This window comes from Artibeus jamaicensis, unplaced genomic scaffold (genome assembly GCF_021234435.1).
Source record: "Artibeus jamaicensis isolate MK-2021 breed Jamaican fruit bat unplaced genomic scaffold, CSHL_Jam_final contig_233, whole genome shotgun sequence".
Classification (NCBI taxonomy): domain Eukaryota; kingdom Metazoa; phylum Chordata; class Mammalia; order Chiroptera; family Phyllostomidae; genus Artibeus; species Artibeus jamaicensis.
Window position 1 is genome coordinate 64,771,542 of NW_026521486.1, and position 25,122 is coordinate 64,796,663.

Sequence of the window (25,122 nt, forward strand, 5' to 3'; positions counted from 1 at the left end):
ATTTTCTGTGTTCTGGCTGTGTTTTATGTCGCTAATATTAAGTTGTCTCTAAACTTGGTTGTGTGAGAAAGCACAGCATCTCCACTTATGCCTCCATGTTGGTGGAAGTCTAGTGTGAGCTTCTTTGGGTTCATCTTGTTTGGGATTCTGTAGTTTTCCCTAAATACTCAATTACCGTCTCTAGGTGTCTGATTCTGTGGGTCACTCTCTTAAGAAGTTCCCTGGGCAGCCTCTCTTAAAGTCAGGAGGGCACATCTTGTTTGGGTATGAGGTGGGAGAGTGTGAAATAGGGGATAATTATTGGGAAGAGGAAAGAGAAGAATGTAGTAAGCAATTAATTATGTTTTAACTCAGCCCCCTCCATAGAATCACGAATCTCTAGAGAAGACATATGTCTCTTATATTTACAAAACATTAAAGAAACATGGCTGTGAGTTTGGGTCCTAAATCACAGTGGTTATTTCAAGATGGAATTCTTGAAATCTCCATTTCTCATCATTAGCCACAGTCCAGATTTGCTATAATCCAGACCAAAAAAAAAAAAAAGTATTCTGTCAATTCTATGAAAAACATATTGTACCTTTTGTTGCAGTAAAAAATGGCAAGTCCTCCAGTAGGGCTTTGAAGAAACAGAGACTTAAGTACACACAGACAACATAAAGTTGCCAGGGAGCATTGTCCAACACAAATGGTCTTCATTTTACAAAGATATTGACATAATTACATAACGTTAGGGCCAGAAGATATTTCAAGTGTTTTTGTAGCTAAGAAAACTGAAGCTGATCCCAAAGAGCTTGTTTGCAGGTCTGTCCAGTGGCAGACACAGAACACTGACAGTGTAGGGGAAGGAAAACTTCCTTCCGCTCTCCTAGATTTTCACGTGGCTGGTCTAAGACTTAAACTGACATGAGCTACATTAAGAGAAGAAAAGCACACAAATTTTATTTAATATTCTTATATGTACACAGGGTCTTCACAAGGAAAATAAAGACCCAAAGAAGCCATTAGACCAAAAAGCTTGTATTTTACACAAGGAACTATAAACTTGGGGAAGGTGACAAGACCAAGCGGCTCGGGCTGGGAGGCAGTAAATTGTGAGTGAGTAGAAAATCTATGGGGAAACTAATGGGAGATCAGGGCTATTGTAGTAGGTTTGTTTGTGCAGGTCCTTTAGGCATCGACCCCAGTCTCTGGTGATAACAGCGTTCTCTTCCTGTAACAGGGAAGATGTCTTTCTCATGGGAAATTTTATGACCTGCTTTTTTAGGTAGAAAAGTGGAGGTCAGAGACCCCTTCCTGCATCTGCTGTTTCTCAGGTGACTTCAGCTTAAAATAATGTGCCAAAGGGGCATATTTGGCGATAGCATGTTTGAACCACCCTTTCAATGGCAAGTCTTCACTGATCTAGTATCGAGCCAACAAATGTGCATGGAACATTTACTATGTATTCTATACTGTGCCAGAGCCACAGTAAATGCAAGCATAGGTGCCTGTGCAGGCATAACTAATTGATCACTGTACTCTTTCTGTTTTAGAACAACATCCAACACTGTGTTCCAGGCAGTCAGTGGAAATGAATCCTATCTTGTTCCCTAGACATAGGTAGTTCCTTTAAATAATTCTCAAATGTATTTCAAACACAATGAAAACTGTGGGGCTTGGCAACCTAAATGTTGCAAGGAAAATATCTCCCTATGGCCCACAGCAGAGATGCAGCTCTTCTGATGCTGCCAATGCCCACATCCTCCACTTTCATGGTCCAACTGCCATGAGCAGGTACGATGGTGCCTCTGGTTTTTTGTGGGGTTTCTTTGGCACCATACTGTGTTCTTTCAACCCTCCAACAATATAAAGAGGTGACGACTTCCAGTGCTGAAGCATGCAAGTAATAATGAAGGAAGAGATAAAATATTAAAAACAAAAACACAGTTACTTAAAAGTCCCATTTCACAGCAGTATTAGCAAGTATTTCTGGCCAATTGCTTACAACAACAGATGTCTGAATGGAACCCCTGATCTTAGCAAAAGAACCACCACGTTTTCTCCCTGATAGTTTACACTGAGTCACTACACACCACACTGCTACACTCACCGACTGCTGTAAACCTCATCTTAAAGTAGTGTGGAACAAGGTATTGTATGTGATCATGACAAAAACTGAAACCTGGAGTGTGGTAGAAAAGTAAACTCCAGTGTTTCCAGTAAGGCACCAGGGAGTCACTGTTGGCTGGGCAGTTCATTTCACCAGTTTAAAGAGAACTTGTGATTTATTAAAAAACTCAATATTCAGAAGCTTAACCGGCAGGGTCAAGTTGTAAGTTTAAAAGTCCCCTCCTTTTTTTTTTTTTTGTATATGTTTTATACAAAACATAAAATCAAGTTCTACTTTCTTTTTAAAAGGAGTGTTTTAATAGTAAAAAAATATATTTACCTTTCTCTTTTTAAATGTCTTAAAAAGGCATTTAAGCCCTGACCACTATGGCTCAGTTGGTTGAGCATCTTCCCACAAAGTGAAAGGCTGCTTGTTCTTTTACCAGGGAGACCGGAGTAAGAAGTCCCCCCACCTCTCCTCAGTTCTTGTCTTGCTCACAAGAGTTTAATTCAAGTGACAGGTAATACATATAGTGGAAATGAGATAACAAGTTTATTTATGAAATAGAGAAAATAAAGTATTAGTAAGTTTGTTAGTACATTTGTTCTATACACTCGAGCAACTGGCTGGCTATAAGTGGGCACTCAGCTAATCTGAGTGTGCCAACTCTTGGGGTTCAGGGGTTATATACTTTAGTCACTTTAGTCAGTTTCTAGGTTCTCCCTCATCCTTTCCCCTCCAGACCTTGGGATGGTTAGAAAGGCCTTCTTTCCCTGTTAGGGATGATACAGAATTTCAAGGGCTTATCACCTCCTGCACTATTATAATTTTGCTTATGATTCTCGGAAAGCCTGGCAATCCTATCGGACTGCGCTCAGGACCGCTGGGTCAAGGGGTGAGACATGTCTCCCTTTTGTTTCTAGCGTCCAGTTTTATGTTCTTTACTAGATCATAAAGGGGAAGTCCTGCTTTATTTCCCCTCTGGCCTCTCATTCCTGGCTGCTACCTAACAGTTTGATTCCTTGTCGGGGCATGTGCCCAGGTTGCAGGTTGGTCCCCAGGTGGGGCACATGCGAGAGGCAGCCGACAGATAATTCTCTCTTATGCACTGATGTTTCTCTCCCTCTTTTTTCCCTCCTTCCCCCTCTCTCTAAAAATAAATTTTAAAAATGACTCTCAATAATAATGCTTCAGAAAACTGGATTTAACTCCCCAGCCACCCTGTCAGCTTTTCAGCTGGCACACACATGGCTCTGGGAGAGGCATGTCCACCTGCTCTGGCTGGGGACTCAAGGTGAATACACTGCATTCCCACAGGGTCAATGGAAAGGTCTCTCCCTCATAGGCACTGAGCATCCTGCATCCTGAGGTAGACTCTCTCAGCCAGGCTGACAAATAGGCCTGTGTCCACTACACCTGGGATCATTTTGATAGATGGGTTCACTTCATTCCACTTGTGTACTTGGCCAAACCTCTAGTCCAGAATAAAATTCGTATTATCTGTCACCAAGGGACATGCCTTGTTGACAACCACTTGAACTTCTGAGTCACAGCTCAGCTTACTTGGACATGGGCCATTATGATAACCTTGATGGGGATGCCCTTGTGCTACTGATCCCCAAAGTTCTTTGATTCTTTCCTGAAATCAGAGATCTCAGTGAAGTGACTGGCATTGCCTGCCACAATCATCTCCCCTGGGTCAGGCAGCCTCCACTGCCCTTGATGAGATTGAGATAAGCATCCACTTCATCAGCACCTACTTCATCAGCACCATCCACGATGAGGTCAACCTCTGGGTGTCAGTCCAGGTCACTGAGAGTTAAACCATATCGCAGGATGTTGACAGGCCCGGAAGAAAGAGGGAATGCAGATGAAGTTCAGATTCCTTTCACTCTTTCAGCTATTCGCTGCACAACGTGGACAATTGTATAACCACTTCCAGTTCCCAGAAAAGAGGGAGAGAAACATCAGTGCATAAGAGAGAATTATCTATCGGCTGCCTCTCACATGTGCCCCACCAGGAGAACCCTCACATGATTCTCCACCACCCCATGGCTAGAGCTTCTTGGCCTCCTCAGCCTTGGATGTCAGGACGGGCCCAGGAAGATGCTGTTGGCTTCTCTACCTTTGGAGCTTGTTCTGCCCATTCCTTCATGAAGCCCAGGCAGCACATACCCCAGTGGCTGAACATGGGAGCCTGGGATGCCCAAGCCCACCAGGGCAGTGGGGCCAGGACCCACCCATAGAGGGTGCACAGTATAGTACCACTTTATATAATCTTCTTGTAAGTCCTGATGCTTGTTCTCACATGTATTTTTTTCAGACTCTGCAGCTCAGTTGGCCAGGGTGAAGGCATGTCTAAGCCCAAGGTCAAAACTGTGTCTCTGAACCCTGACAACAGCAGCTCAGCTTGGTCCATTAAGTTGGCTGTCTGCGTCAGTACAAGGTTCCCTGCTCAGCTTATGGAACCAGGTGAACAGAGAATCCATGTGAGCAGTCAAGCATTAAAGCAGCTTACAGCTCAGACAGAGAGAAGTGGTTAAGGAGGAGGGAGGGAGGGAGTGTCCAAAGCTAATGACCCCTTTTATGGTGAACTTGATACCAAATGTGGCACTATCCCAATGATCTACTTGTTACCTTGGCTATGGGAATATCACCAAGGCCTCTTTACAGCATTCAATCATTCAACAAACTGTCTGACCATGTATGATTTATCGAGCACTCTTCTAGGCCCTGGAGAAAAAAGAGATCAGAAAGCTTGTGTTCTTGGGAAACCAGCAGTCTGAAAACTGAATACAGACACATAAATAAATGGATGCAAAAGGAGGTTATAGACTATTAAAGAAGTAACCCAAAAATCAGCAGGTTCTCAATCAATGAAACCATACTGGAGACCAGGACAGACTACATAATTTACAGAGCCCAGTGCAAAATGCAAATGCTGAGTCCCTTATTTAAGAGTTATTAAGAATGTCAAGACAGCAGCAAGAGAGACTTAAACCAAGCCATGAGGTCCTAAGTGCAGGTTCTATGTGTTATGCAGGTTGTGCATTCAAGAAGTCAGCCCTGTTGGAGATTCTGGTCTCTGGAAGGATAAAGTCCACCCCTGAGAGGACCTAGCTCAGTATATGTGAAAGGAGAAGTGGTCAGATAATTCAGAATAAGCCCTGTGCTTTTCCCACACTGAGGATAACTTATGAGACTGAGCATCACGGTGACCCAGCATGACGACAAGGTGGTGATTCTTTGTGTCTCAATCCTATTTCTACATCCCCTGAAATCATAAGGATCCTCATCCAAATCTCCCTGCACAGCTTCTCAGGATTCATAGGCAAGTGATTCCAAGGTAGCTTATTCTGTGTCTGGCTTTGAAGACCATTAGCTGGCCAAGATCAGTCTTCAGCAATCTGATTAAATGTGATTCTAATCAGAATCAGCTGAGTTCAGCCAGACGCCCTGGGTTCTTGAAAATGCATGCCTTGGTCCACTGGGAAACCAAGGGCCTCAAATGTTCTTGAATATGCCAACAGCTCTAATAAGAGTGAAGAGTGCTTAATTAAAGAAGTAATTAGCTTTGTACATGGGAAGGAAAAATGGAGGAAAGAAACATATATCAGTAACTTTTAGTTGGGGAGTTTAGCTTTTGAAAGGGAATCTTATTGCTGGTTTGTAAGGAGAAACACAGTACTCCCCATCCTCTCACTCCACCCTAGGATGGGGAGTGTTTGACCTGAGTGAAAGTCAAGGACATAATGGGGCTGTGGTGTGAAAGGCTGGAAATTATGATGTGATTAACAAAAAAGGTTAAAAGCTCTGTCTTGCTAGTGGCTAGTCTCCTGAATTTTTCTTTTTTGTTGCTTCTCTTGGATCCTTTTTCTTATCTTTTCAGCTACTATGGTAAGAGACATTGAGGTGACCATTTGCTTGGAAGGGATGTCATCAGGTAAAAACCAAATGGTGGGTGGCTAAGGCTAGCTCTGCTCCAGCTCCTCTAGAGAAATGCTTTCTTTCCTCTGTTCTTTCCTTTGTCTTTGGGTTTGCCCTTCCCGCTTCCCCTTGTCATGGACGTAGTAGTATCTAAAGGCCAGGATTCAGACACTATTATTCAGTAAAAAGTTACCAAGCCTGCTTATGTTCCAGGTCTTTGCCAGAGGTGCCAAATGAGGGCCTTTGACCCACATGTGGCTGAGCCCAGCTACCAGAGTTTGAAGTCTTATAGTCAGAAGCCTTCCATGTAGCTCTCTCATGATCCTTTTATTTGGCTCTTGAATGGAGCTAAATCCAAGCTTTACTGCACTTTGTGACTTGTCTTAATTCATTTAAACAAAATGAACACTTATAAGTCCAGCATGGGCAAGACATCTCTGATCAAAAACTAATTTTTTATTATAGCTTGTAAAGAAACAAGTTTATTTTGACTTGTTTATGATAGTTACTAATTAGTTAGCATTGCATCTGACAATATTCTTCTGGCTAAAGTTGGTCTCAGTCTTTACAAAGCAAAAGTTTTATTCTGGAATTTGACTAAGACCAGCAGAGACAGGCAGTATGTTTCAAAACTGGCCAGCTAAATTGAAGGGGAGGCCAAAAGGTATTTCTCTAAAACTGCTGAGCAGAGTTCCATCCCTGGCCTCGCTACCCTCCTCAAGGCCCTGCCTCCCTTTTTCTGTGATTCTCAGGAACGGCCCATGGCACATGCACAGCATGCTACCCGTGGAGGCCATGGACTCTGTTAAACATTCTTATTCCTGTTCGATTTGTCTGCTCCCAAAGATCTGACTTCTAACTATTTGCATTGCACATTTTTTCTTTTATTTGTTATGCTATTATGTTGTCCCACTTTTTTCCCCTCTGCCCCCTGCACTCAACCTGCCCCCACTGCCATAGTCAATCTCCTCAACATTGTCCATGTCCATGGGTCCTTCCTACATGTCCTTTGACTAATTTCTTTCCCTTCCTTCCACTATTCCCCACCTCTCCACTCCTCTCTTACAGTGTTCCATGATTCTGTGCCTCTGGTTCTCTTTTGCTCATTAGTTTATTTTTTTCATTAGATTCCTCTTACAAGTGAAATCACATGGTATTTGTCTTTCACCAATTGGCTTATTTGAAAGTTTTGCTCTACTATACAAAAATTAAATAGTCTTCTACACTTAACCTTTTCACTCATGACCTCCTCTCTTTCAGGGCTTTAATGGAGACTTGGATTGCCCTGGAGGGCCCTGCGTCCTCCGCAGCCTCTCAAGTGGAGAGAGCTCATCCTTGCACACTTGCTCTATCTGATGGACACAGGTAGTTTCTTTTGGCTCTATGCTTCTTCCCATGTGGTACTGCTCTTGCATATTCTTTCAAACTCTCTTTCTTTGAAAACAATTAATATCCATCAGCTTCCTATTGCTATTGGTATCCTATTGCTTCTGTAACAACTACCACAAACTAAGTGGCATAAAACATCACAAAATTATAATTTTCCAGGTCTGGAGGTCTGAAGCTCAAAATGGGTTTCACTGGGCTAGATCAAGGTGTCGGCCTGTTCTGTGTTCCTTCTGGAGCCTCTAGGAAATCATTTATGTCCTTGCTTTTTCCACCTTCAGAAATTCTGCTCAGACCACAGTCACCTGTTCTTCCCCTGCCCAGTGTTCTTCTCCCTGAACATGCTCTTTGACCTCACAAAGCCCTGTAGTCCCCCGTTACAATCTATAAACAACCTGTTCTCTGATTAGTTCCTTCAGTGACAAGTTTATCAGCAACTCCATTTCCTTTCTCTCTTTGGCCTCCTTGCTCCCCTTCCTCAGCCGACTCCCACCCTTGCAGAATCACTGGCTGAGGGCTTCAGAGTTGTGAAGGAAAGCAGCCCATCACTGTGGTGCCTGGCACCCCTACGGGCTTGGGTCATCAAAGGTGCTCCACAGTGCCTTCTCTTGCCTTTGGTGAGCTCCCTCTGGCAGGTTCCATGTTGAAAATTCCAAACCCAGACTTCTCCTCAAACATCCCCTACAACCTCCACATCCCTCACTCTTGGTATACGATGTCTTCTCAGAGTCCAAAGAGAAAATGGGGGCCACATGAGTCAGAGCATCCTGCATTCATTCACCCACCTGAAATACATCTTTTCTTGCCTCCTTTCTGTTAGATTAGAGGGGAAGGGAGGCTTTAAGGTCAAGCCCCTCTCCTGTGAGCTAAATCCCATCTCCATCAATTTCCTCCTCTTTTAGACCTCCTTAATCTCCTTCCATCCACACTTCTCCAAAAACACATTCAAGTCCTTCTAGCCTAAACACAATCCTTCCCTTTACACACACCTACCCTCCAGTCTCATCAAACCTCTTTCTACCTACAAAGGTGGTACATGAATAAACTGAAAAACATCACCAAACCTTAAAAAAAACTTACTCCTTCATTATAAAATGAGAAAAAGAAAACTTTTAGTTGGGAAATCATCCAGTCTAAAGTGAACCAGAGGTAGGAGATGATGCCGGTTTGGGGCCCAGATCTTACGCAAGGTTGTGGTGGTGGGGTTCTCTTTGTAGAAAGGACACAAGATTAAGTACAAACGTGCAAGGTGGAAGTGCAAGAGGACAGGTAAAAGTCATGGGTCCTGAAACTCAAACCTTATTAGCTTCCCAGTAAATCTGCCCCTGCCCAGGTGATGGTCTGGGATGTTCCAATAATTAAGAATGTGGCCGAGAAAGTGTATATCTAGAAACTGCCATATGTTGTCTGAGAAAATGCTTCCCAGAGGGTAGCAAGCACATCGCTGCTACTATTCAAGAAGATTTGGGAGAAAACAAGATAGTCAAAAAAATGTTAAGCTATGTCTTCACATTCTATTTGTGGCAAGGGATACCAGATTTCTATTTATGCTCAAATCAAAAAAAAGTTTCTCTTACAAAATCTTTAATATTAATTTTTAATAAGTTAATTTAGAAATTAAGCTAATAATAGTACATACTGGTGGTATAAGGGTGTGGCAAACATTATGAAGACAGCATGAGAATGATCATGTTTGGGAGGCACTGAGCCAAAAGGAATGAGATGCTTTTTGCAAAGAAAAATCCAGAGAAACAAAATTTGTCACTGCAACTCCACTGTTGCCCATGAAGAAGGTACCACAGCCCATAAGCATGAGCACCTGAACTGCAGAATATATCCCACGGTAGAGATGGATGCACAACGCAGCACAGACTGAGAACGCCAGTAGTAGCGAGATGATTCCTCAGGCTCTGAGTTCATGCTTCCTGGCAATATTCCGATTATTACTAGGCTTTGCCTAAAAGCTGTAATACTCTCATTGGCAAACCATGAACAGCTGGCTTGCTTGGTAGTCTATACTCAGTACCAATTAATCAACCAACATGTTGGTTTTTTAACATAAGCTCTCATGGACTTGGAGGCCTGTGCTGGCAAACTTGGTTTCTGAGCCCACCAAACTGAGGATTAGAGGTCGATCTGCCAAGGTGATCTCACCTTTATCCTTGTCTAGGTGGCCAGCCTGCCCTCCTTCCTTTGGTGCCATCTGACCTGCCTGGACATCAAACAACTGCCTCATTTGCTTGTCAGCATTTCAGTTGGCCTCTGGCCCTGTCACCCACTAAGGCTGTTCTCAGGAAGTGTGTTCATGCTCTTCTTATCTGATCTGGGCTTAAATGCAGAGCTCAATCTCTACTGACCTCTCTCTGGACGCCTTTGAACATTCGACACCCTCCATCTGGTTTTTGGGTTCTCTGTCAATTTTTTAAAAAACTGTTTTCTGCCCAGATTCCACACTGGCTTGCTTAGTAAACAGAAATATTTCCAAGGCAGAGGGCAGAGAGCAGAACATTGGGGTCAGACCACTTACCAACTACAATAGCCCCCTTTAACCACAGTTTTGCTTTCCGAGGTTTCAGTTACCCACAGTAAACCACCATTCAAAAATATTAAATGGAAAATTCCAGAAGTAAACAAGTCAGAAGTTCTAAATTGCGTGCTGTTCTGTGGAGCATGATGAAATCTCACGGTGTCCTGCTCTGTTCCACCTTAAATGACAATTATTCCTTTGTCCAGTGTCTCCACGATGTATGTACTGTCTGCCTGTTAGTCACTTAGAAGCCGTCTCTGTTATTCCAGAAAAATGAAATCAAAATGACTGTCTCAGTACCTCAGCACTCATATTGTAGTAACCTTTAGTTTACTTCCTCATGGCCCCCAAGTGCAATAGTGGTGACGCTGCCAAAGAGAAGCCATAAAGCTTGTGTACATAGAGGAAAAAATACAGTACATGTAGGGTTTGATACTATCCACAATTTCAGACATCCATGAGGGTCTTGACATGTATACCCTATGAATAAAGGGGACCACTGTATATGAACTTGGACAGATCACCTAATTTTGCTAAACCTCATGATTAGTCACATGAAAAACAACAATAACAAAATATCTTCCAAATGGAATTGTTGCTAGCATTAAATGAGATGATCCACATAAAGTGCAGTGCTTAGCATATGATGAACACTCTATAAGTGACAGCTGTTTTTTTCTCAACCACATGCCTGGCTCCAATTCCTGTGTGATATGATCAAATGGATTTTTCCAGCCCTGAGCTTTCTTTTAAGAGCCAAGTTGGTATTTTAACCGTCTGCTGATATCCATAGGCCCCTCAAACCAAGCGCATCAACTACTGAACTCCTTAACACCATTCCTACCACCCTTCCCCAACCTCACCAAACATATTTACCCTGTCTTCACCTATTATTATCTTCATCTGTTATTATATGGTTAATAGTGTTATGATACACCCAGTCATGCGAGCCAGAAATTTTGGAGTGATTGTTATACCGTACCTTTCTCATACATCCCACTCTAACTGGCCACTAAACCTTGAATTCTTTCCCAAATATTGCTCCTTTAAGTCTCATGTTCAGGCCCCGGTGGACTGTGGCAAATGCTTTCTAAAAGTTTTTTTTCTCCATTCTAATTTATCATCTACAATGCTTTCAGACTTTTATCTTTCTTTAAAAATAAACCTATGACATCAGTCCTCTGCTTACTGCTTAATCAGCTCCAGGCCCTCCACATGCTGGTTACACCGAGCCGCTTCTCACTCCCTCCCCACCGCTGCTCTCCATCCGCACTCCGTCTGCACTGCCTGCACTACGACTTTGATTAATGCTTTGCTCTCTCAATTGTCCTGCTCTTCTCTGAACCTTCTGCTCCCTCAGCTTCAGCGCTCAGCTCAAACATCGCCTCCTCCGTGACCGTTCCTCTGGATCAGAATGCTATCAATTTCTTATGACAGGGCTGATTATGTTGTACAGTTTCTGTTTTCCCCACTTGGGTGTGAGCTCCCTGACTGTGTACATGGCTATTTCCTCACACAGTGCTTGTCACTGTGGGAACAGAGGGGAGGCAAGTACCCAGAAGGCAGCAAGCTGCACCTACCATTGGTTGAGCAGTTGCCATATTCCACACTTTAGACTTAGCATTCTACATCTATTTTCTCATTCACTCCACTTTTATCATCATTCCTTGGTCAATCTTCTGTAACATTCATCTGGTAAAACTCCATCCTTGGTTGTATTCGTTTTCTCAAGCAGCGATAGCAAAACTCCACAGACTGGGTAGCTTAAACAATGGAAATTTATTTCCTCCCAGTTCTGGAGGTTTAGAAGCTGGTCATCAAAGTACCCTCAGGGCTGGTTTCTGGTGAGAGCTCTCTTCCTGGCTTGCAGACAGCATCTTCTCACTATGTCCTCACATGGCCTTTCTTTGCACAAACAAGATAAAAAGCTTTTTGGTGTCTCTTCCTCTTTTAATGAGAACACCAGTTCTATGGGACTAAGGCTCCATCCTTATGACCATATTTAGCATTTATTACTTCCTTATAGGTCCTATCTCCTATATAGTTACCTTGGGAATGAGGGCTTCAACATATAGATTTTTGTGGGGGACACAATTCAGTCCATAATGCTTCCTACTCTTCCTACTCTTGTGTTTATACCCAAGTATCCAGACACAGATAAAGGAAAAACACACAACTATGCCAACTAGTTTCACTTTAAAATCTCAGGTGAGCCCTGGTTCATGTGGCTCAGTGGATTAAGCACCAGCCTGTGAACAAAAAGGTTGCTGGTTTGATTCCCAGTCAAGGCATGTGCCTGGGTTAAGGACCAGGTTCCCAGTTGGGGGCATGTGAGAAGCAACGGATCAATGTATCTCGCACATGAATGTTTTTCTCCTATTCTTTCTCCCTCCCTTCCCCTCTCTAAGAAATAAATAAAATCTCAAAAAATAAAATAAAATAAAGATAAAAACATCAAGGAAGCCTATCCAGCAGGTTTACATATTGATACATTCCTAGACCATCTGCTCACCCCTCTTTAAGAGGACTGTTTCACACCTTCCCCTTTGTCATCAATCATCCCAACAGGCCTTCTTTGCTCCTCATCCTCAGCTGAAGACCTTACTTCCTATTTCACTCAGCAAATCAAGTATCCATTTCCCCATCTATCCGAATCTGCTCCCATACCCCTGGGTGAATCTAACTGAACAGACACCACGCTAAGACCAGTCTTCCGACTGTGCATGGATTCCACTCCCCTTACCAGCTCTGCAAGAGCCCTGTTTCCTACATCATCAATGTCCCCCTTTCTATTGCATAATTTCGTTCAGCATAAAATCTGAATGATATAACATAGATACAATATCTCCCAGCTTAGAACAATGATAATAAAAACAAAAACAACAAACCTCCATAGCTCACTTCCTCTGGTCACTGCTTCATTTTGTCTTGTAGAAAAGTGCCGTGAACACATGATGAAAAGATATACTATATCCCCCTCTTTGCCATTCATTCTCTGGAACCCACACCAGTAAGGTGCTAACCTCCCCACATTACCAAAGCCATACTACTTGAGGTCACCAATGGTCTCCCAGTCAACAAAGGAACCAAAGAGCAATTTTTAATCCTCATCTTACTCAACCTGTGAGCTGCCATTGACAGAGTTTGTCGCCAGCTCGTTCTTGACATGCTCTTACCCTTGATTTCTGGGACAACTTTCTCCCCTCCCCTTAGTGCTGCTCGTTCTCAGGCTCCTTAGATGGATCCCCCTTCTTTCATTTCTCTCTCGTGTGGAGACTCATGGCTCATATCTCTTTTGTCTCTACCATCACTTTCTAGGTGTCAGGATCTTGACTTTATCATATTTATGCTTAAAACTCACCAGTTTAACATGTCTAGCTCCTACCTCTCTCTTAAATGGCTTTTGCATGTTCAGTAGATACCTTCATTCTCTTTCCAGAGTTATTCCTCCTTTAGTGCTCCCCATCTCAATAAATAACATCATGATTCATAGTGCTGCAGGCACCAAACCTTGAAGTCATCCTTGACTCTTTCTCTAACATCTCATATCCACTCTACCAGAAAGTCATGTAGATTCTAATTGCGAAATAGATCCAAGATTTACTCATTCTTATCTGCTCTGCTGTTGTCAACTTGGTCTTTGTCACTAGGACTTCTCTCTTGAATTATTGCAACAGCCCCTTACTATATAACTTGTCTACTTTTATTGTTACATCACTACCATCTATTCTTCACACAGCAGCCAGGGTGATCCTTTAAAAAGTAATCAAAGCCTATTATTCCTCTGCTTTACACCTTCTTGATGGTTCCCATCATACAGCATAAGACCTCGAGCCCTTACAAGGCTTGGTCCTATATTGTCTGACACTGGCCTTCTTCTCTGACCCCATAGTCTCTGTCTACTCCTTTTCATATTTTGATATGCTCCAAACACACTGACACCTTCAAGGAAGAGCAAGAGGGTCAGACATATCTGCCTCTGTGCCTTTGCACTTGCTGTTCCCTTTGCCAGAAAACCTCTTTCCCCAGAGAGCCACATAGTTTTCTCCCTTCTTCTATTCAAGTGTCTGCTCAAGTGTCACTTCCTCAAAAATTTTCCTTAAATTGCCTCCCCCACAATCTAAAACATACACCATCACTCTGTCTCCTTAACTGACTTCATATTTCCTCACAGCAGAGATCTTGAATTGACATGCTATTTTTCAATCTATTTATGTTCTTGGCGATTGCTTCTCATACTAAAATGTGAATTCCAGAAAGACAGATGCTGCCAGTTTTTTGCACTGCCATGTGTCCCAGCACCTAGGACAGTGTCTGGCACACAGTGAGTACTTGTATTAGTTTGCAAGGGCTTCCCTAACACAGGGCCACAGGCTGGGTAGTTTAACAGAAAATGACTGTCTCATAGTCCTGGAGGCTAGAAGTCCGAGATGAAGGTGTCTGCAGAGTTGGTTCTTTCTCAGGGCCATGAGGGAGGGATCTGCTCCAGGCCTCTCTCCTTGGCTTGTAGCTGGCCATCTTCTCCCTGTGTCTCTTCACGCTATTTTCCTTATAGCATATCTCTGTGTCCAAATGTTGCCTTTTTATAAGGATATCCATGGTACTGGACTAGAGCCCACCTAATGACCTTACTTTAATTTGATTACCTCTGTAAAGACCTTATCTCAGAGTAAGGTCACATTCTGAGGTACTAGGGTTTCAACATATGAGTGTGTTCAGGGGAGACTGAACACATACAGTGCTTAATGGAATTTTGTTGAATTAGTGAATGCATGAAGACCAACTGGATAAATGAATTCTCAAAAACAGTTCTTTGTATAATAAGGTACTGATCTTTGCCCATCAGTATAACGTATATTATTTTCTGCATTTATTGTTCATCTTTTTTTTTATGTTTCATTAGAACATGGTTTTTATATGAATCCAATCACATTCTCAAAAGCATATCAACTCCACTTAATTCTGGGGTGTGTATAACTCGTCCAACCTAAAAGATGGCTAGTGTGAGCTTTATCAAAGGGCTATGTTATATATTATTAACAAGAGCCCTTGGACTCCTGTGTGAATAAATCAGAAGTGAATTTTTATCTTGCAGCAAGACAAATATACAGTAAGGGTTAAAACATAGAGAAGAGGGGTAAAGACACAAGACAGGAAACGTAGGTTTGTTTATTAATCCTTAGAGATTATGGTGAAAAGGCTACTAGATGTGTGATCAAATTTATTACAAAATAGTCAAATACCTCAACATTCTGAGGTATTTGACATACTGAACATTCCTTCTTTCTTTACTAGTTTCTAAAACATATGCATAAGAAAAAAAGATAATATACACTAAGTCCTCATTTAATATTGTCAATAGGTTCTGAAATTTCAAGCAAAATGACAATTTTATCATAGGCTAACCTATTTTAAACAAGAGTTAAATTCCTATATCATTTCATCAATGTTGCAATAAAATGATGTTATTCTAGGGCCTGCTAAATAGTAAATAAATTAATATGCTCCTGGGGGGAAAGGCAGATAACCAGCACATGGATTAGATTTTACAGGACTTTCGGTTACATAAAGAATTACTTAAACTTACAAGTAGATAGACAAAACAATGAGTAAATTAAAAATGAAATAGAACTCATGTTTAACCAATGCTCACAATTTTGCAAAATATCATCTTGCTATGTGAACAGTCCACTGAGAAGAACTTACATACATGAAATTCAGTGTCACAGTAAATTTAAATTTAGAGCTAAACTAATTTGACACATTTAATAATATGCATCTTTATGGTGGTGCTTGAAAATTAAGAGTAAATGGGAAGTGGCTCAGTTGGTGATTTTAATTAGCACCTTACAGTCTAATAAAAACTGTCTAGGATTAGCTGGGAAGGAAGTGAGACAAAACATGGCTGGCAGTCTCCTGTGCTGGGACCCTTTTGAGAAGACCTCAAATTTCAGAATCCTGGGGTCCACAGCAATAGACAGCTATCTTGGTCCCATGGGAGCACCCAGGGACATCTGGACACTGATATCTGGGCTTTACTTGGCTGTTCCCTCTTTCTGGAATGCCTCCATCTCTCCTCCACATCTGGGTAAGTTCTTCTCGGGTTCATATTCTAAGGTGCCATCTAGATGCATACCCTCACGACAACCTCATAAGGAAGAGGTACTGACATTCTGAACTAAACTTCTAACACATATGACTTTATTTATTCCTGCCTTCTACAACTTAAGTCTCCAGTTCTCAGCTCAGGAAAGGAATCTGGTGAGCAGCGGAATCTGCTAGAGCAGAGGGGCTGAGACGCAGATGCGATAGAGGAAATCCAGACATATTGCAGAGAGTGCTATCTGGAGATTTAGGGGCAGGAGGTTGTCCAAGATGGCCAAGTGTGGGCTGGAGAGGTTTATGACAGGAGGGAGTCCTGGCAAATGGACAGAACAGCGATGGAGCGTCTTGGAGCTCTATATCATGTGCAAATCTAGGCAGGCTGAACCAAAAAGGCCTCCCCCAACATGGTCAGGACACAAGCCTATGGAAGGGTATGGAAGCAAGCAGCGTAGGTCCAGTGTTAGAGGAATTGAGGTACTAACTAAGAAACCAAGGCAGGGATCTAATTATAGAAGACTGGGGCACAAGATTAGTGAATGTCTTAAGCAAGATTGACCAGGTGCTATAAACTTGGTCTGAAAACTTGGAGCTCCTTAATTTTCTCTTGACAAAGAGGACTTCCTGTACTTGAGACAAGGTCAAGATAAGCACCCAAGCACCTGTGTGAGAACTAAAAAGCTACAAAAGGAATCATTAAAACTATGCTTTGTTTGTCTGTTTTTATCATTGTGTAAAGGATAGATGAGATTGTCATATCACAGAGATGCATTAAATGTTTGACCTTCCACTTCAAGTAGCATTCTTTTCTTTTTTTCTTTTATCTCAATCTTAGACCTTGCACTAAGCTTAATAATTTGCTATAGGAGAGTCCTTGAGACTCAACACTCAGGAAATAAGTTATGCCAGGGTTTTGCCTAGATACACTGAATTTGTTCACTAGTTTGTGTTAATTCTTGAGCTACCCTTTTGAGTTTTGCCTTCAATGCATTGTATTTTCTGTTTTAGAGTAGACTAGATTTGTAAAAATCCCGGGAATAGATGAAATGATGAATATATTCTCTCCAACCCAAAATGGTTGACCTATTTCATCCCTTTTCAATGTTTTAAGTTTTGCTACTTCTTTTATTTTATGGAAGTGGGGTGTCGTTGTTAATAGTAACAAAGTACAGGCCAAACATCAGAAAATGATCTGACGTACAGCTGCCATAAAATAAAGCAAATGCCCATTTTTTTATGTGATTAAGTTTAAATTAAAAATGAAATAGTGATGTGAGAATTTATTTTTTTAAAGATACAGAAAACAATCAGAAAAGGAGAGTGTTTCTTGGGAGCAAACCAGGGATAAGAAAGGAACCACTTAGTTTTGAAGCAGCCTCTGGCCCCAAACACAGTATTAATATGTCTCAATACAGCTGGTGAATGAATAAGAGGGGTGACCAAGCTCGTTCGTACCTTGGGTTCCTGAGGGAGGGAGCCCCATGTGGGTGGGTTTGGGGGTGTGTAGGGGGACTTAAGGATGGAAATGGGCCTCGCACTTCATGCCACCCTTGTTTACCGTAATAGCAGATACTCTCCTACTCCTGACTCTGCCCCGCCCCACGGACACCATATTTTTTAAAAAGATTTTATTTATTTATTTTTAGAGAGATGATAAGGGAGGGAGAAACAGAGGGAGAGAAACATCAATGTGAGAGAGAAATATCAATCAGTTGCCTCTAGGACACACCCCAATCAGGGAACTATCCCACAACCCAGGCATGTGCCCTGACCAGGAAACCTTTTGTTTACCACCACCCAACCAAGTGAGCTACACCAGTCAGGGCTGGACACCACATTTTTCAAGCTAACATCTGAGTGTTTACCATGTATCAGACACATCTCTAAGCATGTTACCGAACAAGAGGTCCGAGGGAGAGGCAATACAATATTTGGCCCACCTAGGGGTGCCAAATATTGCTACACAACAGGGGCCCCTCCCAAGACAAAATACTAATATCTACTGGGCTCTTCTGTCCGCCGCCAATTGGAAAGACATCTCTTAAAGCCAGAGATTTGTGAAAAGGAAACAAAATGTTTATTTAATGCTATTCAGGCCTAACGCCACCACTAAAATAGCAAAGTCCTTTAGGTTGTACACCTACACCCACACAGCACTCCCTTCTCCCACTGTCCCAACTCCAGGTACCGTAAATCAGGAAATGAGCACGTCTGTGTTTCAGGCCGCTGGCACCGTCAGCTGTGTCAGGCAGGATCTCGAGTTAATCCAAAGTACTGTGGTACCCTCTCATGGTCCACTGGCAAGAGTCCTTTGTACCCAGTTCCAGTCAAAGTCTCTCTTGCTTTCCAGGCCACACAGCCAAAGGGGGCACCCCAAAGCCACGTGGGCCTCTTCTACCAAAGCTGCAGGAGTCCGCACTCCACCAAAACCATGTGGCTTTCTTCTTCACCCGGCTGCAGGGATCTCCATTCTGGCAAAGCTGCATGGTTTTCCCTTTCACCTGGGCAGTTAGCCCCTCATGTCCTGGAGCCCATCTTTTCCAAGTTCCCACACAGGCCTCCTCATTCAGGAGTACAGCTCCTAGTTCCATCCTCAGTCCCAGCTACTCCCTTCTCCCTGGCTCCAAACTTGGCCACTACTATTTAACATATCTATGAAACCAGTTAAAGGTTATAGATATGTTAAATAATCATTCCAGAGGTTAGCTGCAAAACTATTGCTATGCAAAACAGCTCTCAATGGCCCTGCTCCATAGTCCCTTCCCCCTGGGGGGGGGTGGGGGGGGGAGGAGGGGGTGAGGACATCTTATATGTCTCTCCAATATTCGTATACACTTTGAATTCTGGACACCACTCCAAATCTTTTTTGGGGGGGGCCCCTGGCTGCACCCTGTATCAAGCATGTTTAGTTCTCTCTACAACCCTGTGAGGTAGATAAATTTTATAGACGAGGAAGTCAAAGCAGAGAGAAGTTAATTTGCCCAAGGTCACACAGACAAGCACGCCACTAAGGTAGGTACCAATCAATTACAGAAACTTTGGTTCCAGTGAGAAGTACTGAACTGCATTTAATACTCTTCCCATTAAACAGGGAAATATGCCCTGGCTAGTGTTGCTCAGTGGATTGAGAGCAGCCTGCAAACTGAAAGAAAGGTCACCAGTTTGATTCCCAGTCAGGGCACATACCTGGGTTGCAGGCCGGGTCCCCAGGTGGGGACCTGTGAGAAGCAATCAATCAACGTTTCTCTCCCTCTTTCTCTCCCTCCCTTCCCCTCTCTCTAAAAAATAAATAAAAATAAAATCTTTTTCTCAAGTCGGGGAAAATGTAACAAAGGGTCAGTAACAACTAGACATTAGACTCAGAAAAGTCAGGGCGAGAGAGGAGTGCTTTTCCCCTAATGCGGTGCCCCATTGGCAAATGGAGAGAATTGGGAAGCCACCCCTCCATTCTCATCCCCCCAGCTCCCAAGTCACCCCTGCTGTCCTCTTCTCCACAGTACCTGTCACCTCCTCACACACCACACAATATACTGGTTCATTTCGCGCATGAGTGCTGTCTGTCTCCATCTGTTTTCTTCCTGAGGGATCTCAAGTGTCTAGCACTCAGTATTTATTAAAAAATAAATACCTGCCACCCCCTCACTTCCTGAGATATCTGGGAAGATTAAAATGTTCAAATGTATAACACACTTCAAAACAGTGTATCAAGAATGGGTAAAATATTAAGAGGTAAAGAAGACCCCTTAGGACGAAACTGAGTGCTATGCGATTGTTATTGCTGTTTTTAACGTCCAGGGGATTGTTCAGTGTTGGGGCTGCACTGAAATCAAGGTGACACCCTTCTTGCCCCAGGGCATTATCATGTGAGTAAGACAAATAAGACTAGACAAAAAGGCACCACAGGAATGAGACAGCAGGAAGTGGGCAGAGGGCGGCTGCGGGTTTCAATTTTCCTTTTCTTCCCAGGCTTATTGTTTCACTCTTTCCCTTCACTTTTTTTTTAAAACTATCCCTTTTGATTTATTGTTAAATCGTATGCTCTGACACTTCATTCAAGTGAAGTCTTTAATTGCATAATTTTAAGGTTGTCCCAGGATTAAACTACACTGTTGTGTAACTGAGTCGTCCTTCATGTGAGCTGCACAATACACCCCTGCTAGAAATCTGACCTTGGTGATGAGGAGAAGATGTGGGGTAGCCCCACAGAGCCCAGGCTCCCAGCTCTGCAGCCGGAGGCCCTGCTCTGCACCGCTGCTCTCCTCCAAGTGTTTGCCTGATCCGGGACCCTCTCTACCTCTCTGATGGGGCTGACGTGGAAGCAGAGAATTCTGCAAGGAACCACATGAGGGCTGCTACTGAAGGACATTTCTTGTGCTTCTGAAATCTGCCAAAGGACCTGTGTTCACAATGACACTTTGGATTGGCACTCTCAAAGCAGACTGTGTCTTCCACAGGCATCCGCACTGGAGATAGATAACCACACAAAGATGCAGAATCATCTCAAAGATGAATGAGGTAGAGATGACCTCACACTGTTATCAGTGATGTTAGTAGTAAAAAGTAAAGGAGCTTGTTAGGTGCCCAGAACGTAGTAAGCACTTTACATCAGTCAGTTCACATGTATGTTAATTCACTCCTCACAATAGCCAGGTGAAGAAAGTGCTATTATTGTTACTGGTAGAAGAGCAAAACAGAGGTTAATAACGTGTACAGGGGCACACAGCTAGAGAGCTGCAGTGCTTGGGCCCAGGCTTCTGGCTGCTGACTCTCCTTTCAAAACCACAGCTCAGTTTTGCCCTTCTGTCCTGAAAATGCACCTGGTAATAAAAGTACCTGCCAAATAGGATCCTAAGTGCTTTATGGATTCTCTCATTGAGAATCTCCATGAGAACTCTATAGGGTTACCCCAGTCTAACCCTGAGAGACACATCAGACAAACCTAGACTAGGGGACATTCTATAAGATACCTGGCCATACTGAAATGGGGTGCAGAGTGAGGGGTTCCCAAAGATATCCCCATGGCCCATGGTTGGGAGATGGGAGAAGAGAGAGCGACGATACAGTGTTTAAGATCCTGTGCATCGCTATGGCAAGTGTTTCCTGAAGGGAAGCTGTGCTGCCACCTGGGTGAAAGGTCTATGTGACTTTCAGAAAGTATAGTGTTGAGTATGAGGTCATGTAGGAAGCTATTGGGGAGCATTAAAAATAAGGGTGAGTAGCCAAGAACGGGGCCAGCCATGAGGGTGCAGCCGTGCATCCAACTTGAAAGTTGTAGGAGGCCCTCCACCCACATCCACCATGAGGTCTGGGGTGCAAGGAGTTGCCACGTGGTTTCGGATTAAAACCTGGGGTAAGAAAGAGGAGATCTGCTGGGAAACCTGCCTGGAGAACACAGGCAGCACAGCTGACGGTGCTGGGAATTACGGGCACCTGCCCAGCCAAACATGGGTTCCTGGGGGATGCCCAGGATGCTCAGCTGCGACCGGAAATGCTGCCCCGTGGACTTCTGCTTTTCTGAAAGATGGTAACTTCGATTGGCATATTCTGAACCTGGCCTGGGTTGGCAAAAGGAGGCAGGACTCTATTTTTGGATGTTTTAAAGGGAATGGGACTTAATAGCAGAATTCCACCATTATTCTGAATCTGTATAACATTTAAATAAACAACCCATTCCCTTTCTCACCAAACTCTTGCATCCGGAGTCACACTTCTTGGAGGCAGGCATTCGAACCCCACAGCTGTTCCAGAACAGCACAGAAGGGTTCTGTAACAATTTTCCTTAAGGTTCTCAAGGTCATGGGAAATAAGGAAATGTTGAGAAGCTGTCGTAGATTAGGTGAGACTGGGGAGAAAAAACAACAAAATGCAATGTGGTTTCCTGGATTGGATCCTGAAATGCAAAGAGGCCAGCAGTGGTGAAACTGGGGAAATCAAGACAAAGCCTGGAATTCACTTAATAATAATTTACCAGTGTCAGTTTGTCGATTTTGACAGATGTATCATGATAATATAAGATGTAAACAGTGGAGAAAACTGGGTGAGAGACTTAAGGGAAAACTGTGCTATCTTTGCAATTTTTCTGTTAATCTAAAATTACTCCAAAATTAAAAGTTTATTGAGAAAAAAATCCCCATGAGGTAGCTTCTGTGACTCCAAGTTACAGAGAACAACAGCTTAGAAAGATCACCTTGCCTACAGCATCACAGCTGTAAGGGAGATGTACCCCAGGAACCCCCTGGAACAATTTGAACAGGACTGCATGGGATTTATTGTACTTATGCTTAGAATCTCCATGTGGTCTCCTATGGACACCATCACCTGGTGATCCCTGGGAGGGCCTGGGCCTGGCTTCGCCCCAGCTCTTTTCCTAACCCAAGAGCAGTATCTTCCATTTACTGAATGCTTGCATGATTTGCTTTCTTTAATCCTCAAAACAACCCTATGAAGTATTACTCTACTTTATAAACAAAAAATAATAATAGGGCTTATTGGCATTCAGTAACTAATTGAAACTTTAACTAGAGCTCAAATTTGTCTAAAACCAAATGTTGGCATAACCACTCATAGCTACTCAATCCACTTTGCCTGAGTGCTGCTCGTCTCTTTTTGGCATTAACTATAACTGCAGTGAATAATTTAGGTTAGAAATGTGTTACATTGAATGGAAACTTTCTTAAACAGTGGAGGTAAAGGAAGCTGGGCCACTCGGCCACCAAAAGGGAGCAGCAAAAGTAGAGAGGAAAATATATCCTAGCAGTTCACTAAGCTATATACTAAAATATTTCAAGTTTTTATGTCTTTGCAAGAATGATTTTGACATTGTTTTGATTAATAGCAATAGTACTAAAAGCTGCTGATGTGTAAAAATGCCCACAATAATGCCAGGCATTGTGTTCAATGTTTATTTTTCCTCCTATGATCTAATTGAATCCTGAGTCAAGTAGTACTACTATCTGCATTTTACAGGTGAAGAAATAGAAGGCAATGATTTGAAAGTCTGTTCCTTAGGGGAGCAGGTAGGAGCTGGGAATGGGCAGCAGCTGGGGAATGAGTGACCAGGCTCCAGGATCAGATTCCTAATTTAAACAGAGCACTTAGGACTTCATCTGTTTTGCTTATTAGACCTTTTTGGAAACAGTCCTTTCAAGGAAGAGTTACAAGGTGTGACGGTTAGTTTTATGGATCAAAGTGGCTGCCCTGTAATCATTTACTCAAACACTGATCTAGGTGTGGCAGTAAAGGTATGTTGTGGAAGTGGTTAACATCCAAAATCAATTGACCTTAAGTAAAGGAGATTAAGTAAAGGAGATTACCTTCAATAATGTGAGTGGGCCTCAGGCCATCAGTTAAAAGGCCTTAAGAGCAAAAACTGAGATCTCCTGGGGAAGAATTCTGCCTGGAGACTTCAGGATTAACTCCTGCCTGAATTTCCAGCCTCTGTCCTATGAACTTTGAAGTTGCCAACCCCCACAGTAGCCTGAGACGATTTTTTAAAGTAATACTTCTCTGTCAATTCACACACACACACACACACACACACACACACACACACACACACACCTATACTGTTGGTTCTCTCTAGAACACCCTGACTGATACACATAGCTTAACCAAAAATTCTACAGCCTTGCTACTCAAAGCATAGTCTGCAGGCCAGCAGCACTGACAGGAGCTAGGAGCTTGTTAGAAATGCACAACCCCAGGCCACATCGGATTTAGTCAGAAAATGCATTTTAACAAGATCCCCAGATGGTCCTTAAGCACCTTTGCAGTTAAAGGAGGATTTAACACAACATCAAGATAGTAAACTACGTGCATTTAACCTGAATAAAACCCTCAAACATTTCAGCCTTGAGGGCAATTGAATGGAACTTCTGAAAAGGAATAGAAGTACAGCTTACCTCCTTTGAACTAAATGGCTCCCTGGCTGCTTTGTATCAATGTCAACAACCACATGAACTTGCCTTTAAGCCTCCAGGCCATCAGCATGGTCAGAAGCCCAGAGATAGGCCTATTTGCTTCCTAACAAAGACACATTCTCAGCTATTAACGCTTTTATATCCCATTTCTTATCCTTCCTCAAGGAACTCAAGCATTTCTTTCTTTTAACTAAAAGGAAAGCAAATCCAAGACTGAGAAAAGTGTTAATTAACTTATTACCAGATGGGGCCTGGGCCCACAGCAGGTCTGCCTCGGGCTTCCCAGTGATACGTGGGTTCTTGACTTCCTGCAGAAAAGATTTCACGACACAAGTGCAGGTGATTTCACGAGTATGTTGTCCATGGCCACACCATCCTCAACATGCCTGATTTTGTCTGATCTCAGAGGCTAAGCAGGGTCAGGCCTCATTAGTACTTAGAAGGGAGAGTATGTTTATTAAAGCTGGGGACAGTGAAACAAAGGAAGGGCTTAAGGTCGAAGACTCACCAGGAGAGAGACTGTCAGAGAGAAAGGGGACCTTAGAGACAGGTTCAGAGGGTTAGCCCAGGGTGAGTGGCCACTGCCCATTGCTCCTGTGGTTGCACGTCTCAGGGGGTCCCTTAGAGTTTAGGAGAAAAACAGCAGAAACTCAAGGCATGGCCATGCTCTAGTGCGAGCCCTCCTTGCGTCCTTTATCTTGAGGTGTTTTATCTTCCTTTGGCCACCTGGAATCCTAGGGGAAAATCTCAGGGGAGCGTCTTAACAGAATACTCATTAGCTTCTCAGGTGTGTCCTTCAGTGCGTTGATCCATCCAAATGTGTGTACTCTGGGACTAGGGGTTATTTTCTGGTTAGCTCTTTTTTAAAGAATGTCATCAAAGAGGGCCGAGGACCTAGGACATTCTGTCCTGAAATGGTCTGGAATGTGTAAACCATTTGCTCCTAAGTGTCCTTGGTTAGGGAAGATAAAACCTTCTGATTCATTAGCTGGCTGTAAATTGCTCAAATTGTTTGGCCTTGTTTAATTATCTAGTCTCAGTTGCCCTTATTCCTCTTATCGAGGAATGTCCCCAGATTCTGACTCTCCTACCCTAAATTGAAATCCAGTTTCTTCTGAAAGAAGTGGCAAAATAACTAACTAAAAGACAGACTGAGACATTTTAAAGGC

The 25,122-nt window shown here is 43.0% G+C and overlaps 1 pseudogene; it reads right to left on the reverse strand.

Annotated features, from left to right (window-relative positions):
* Positions 1-3,411: 3,411 nt before the first annotated feature.
* Positions 3,412-25,122, reverse strand: part of LOC119039427 (ribose-5-phosphate isomerase-like) — a 47,777-nt pseudogene continuing 26,066 nt past the window's right edge.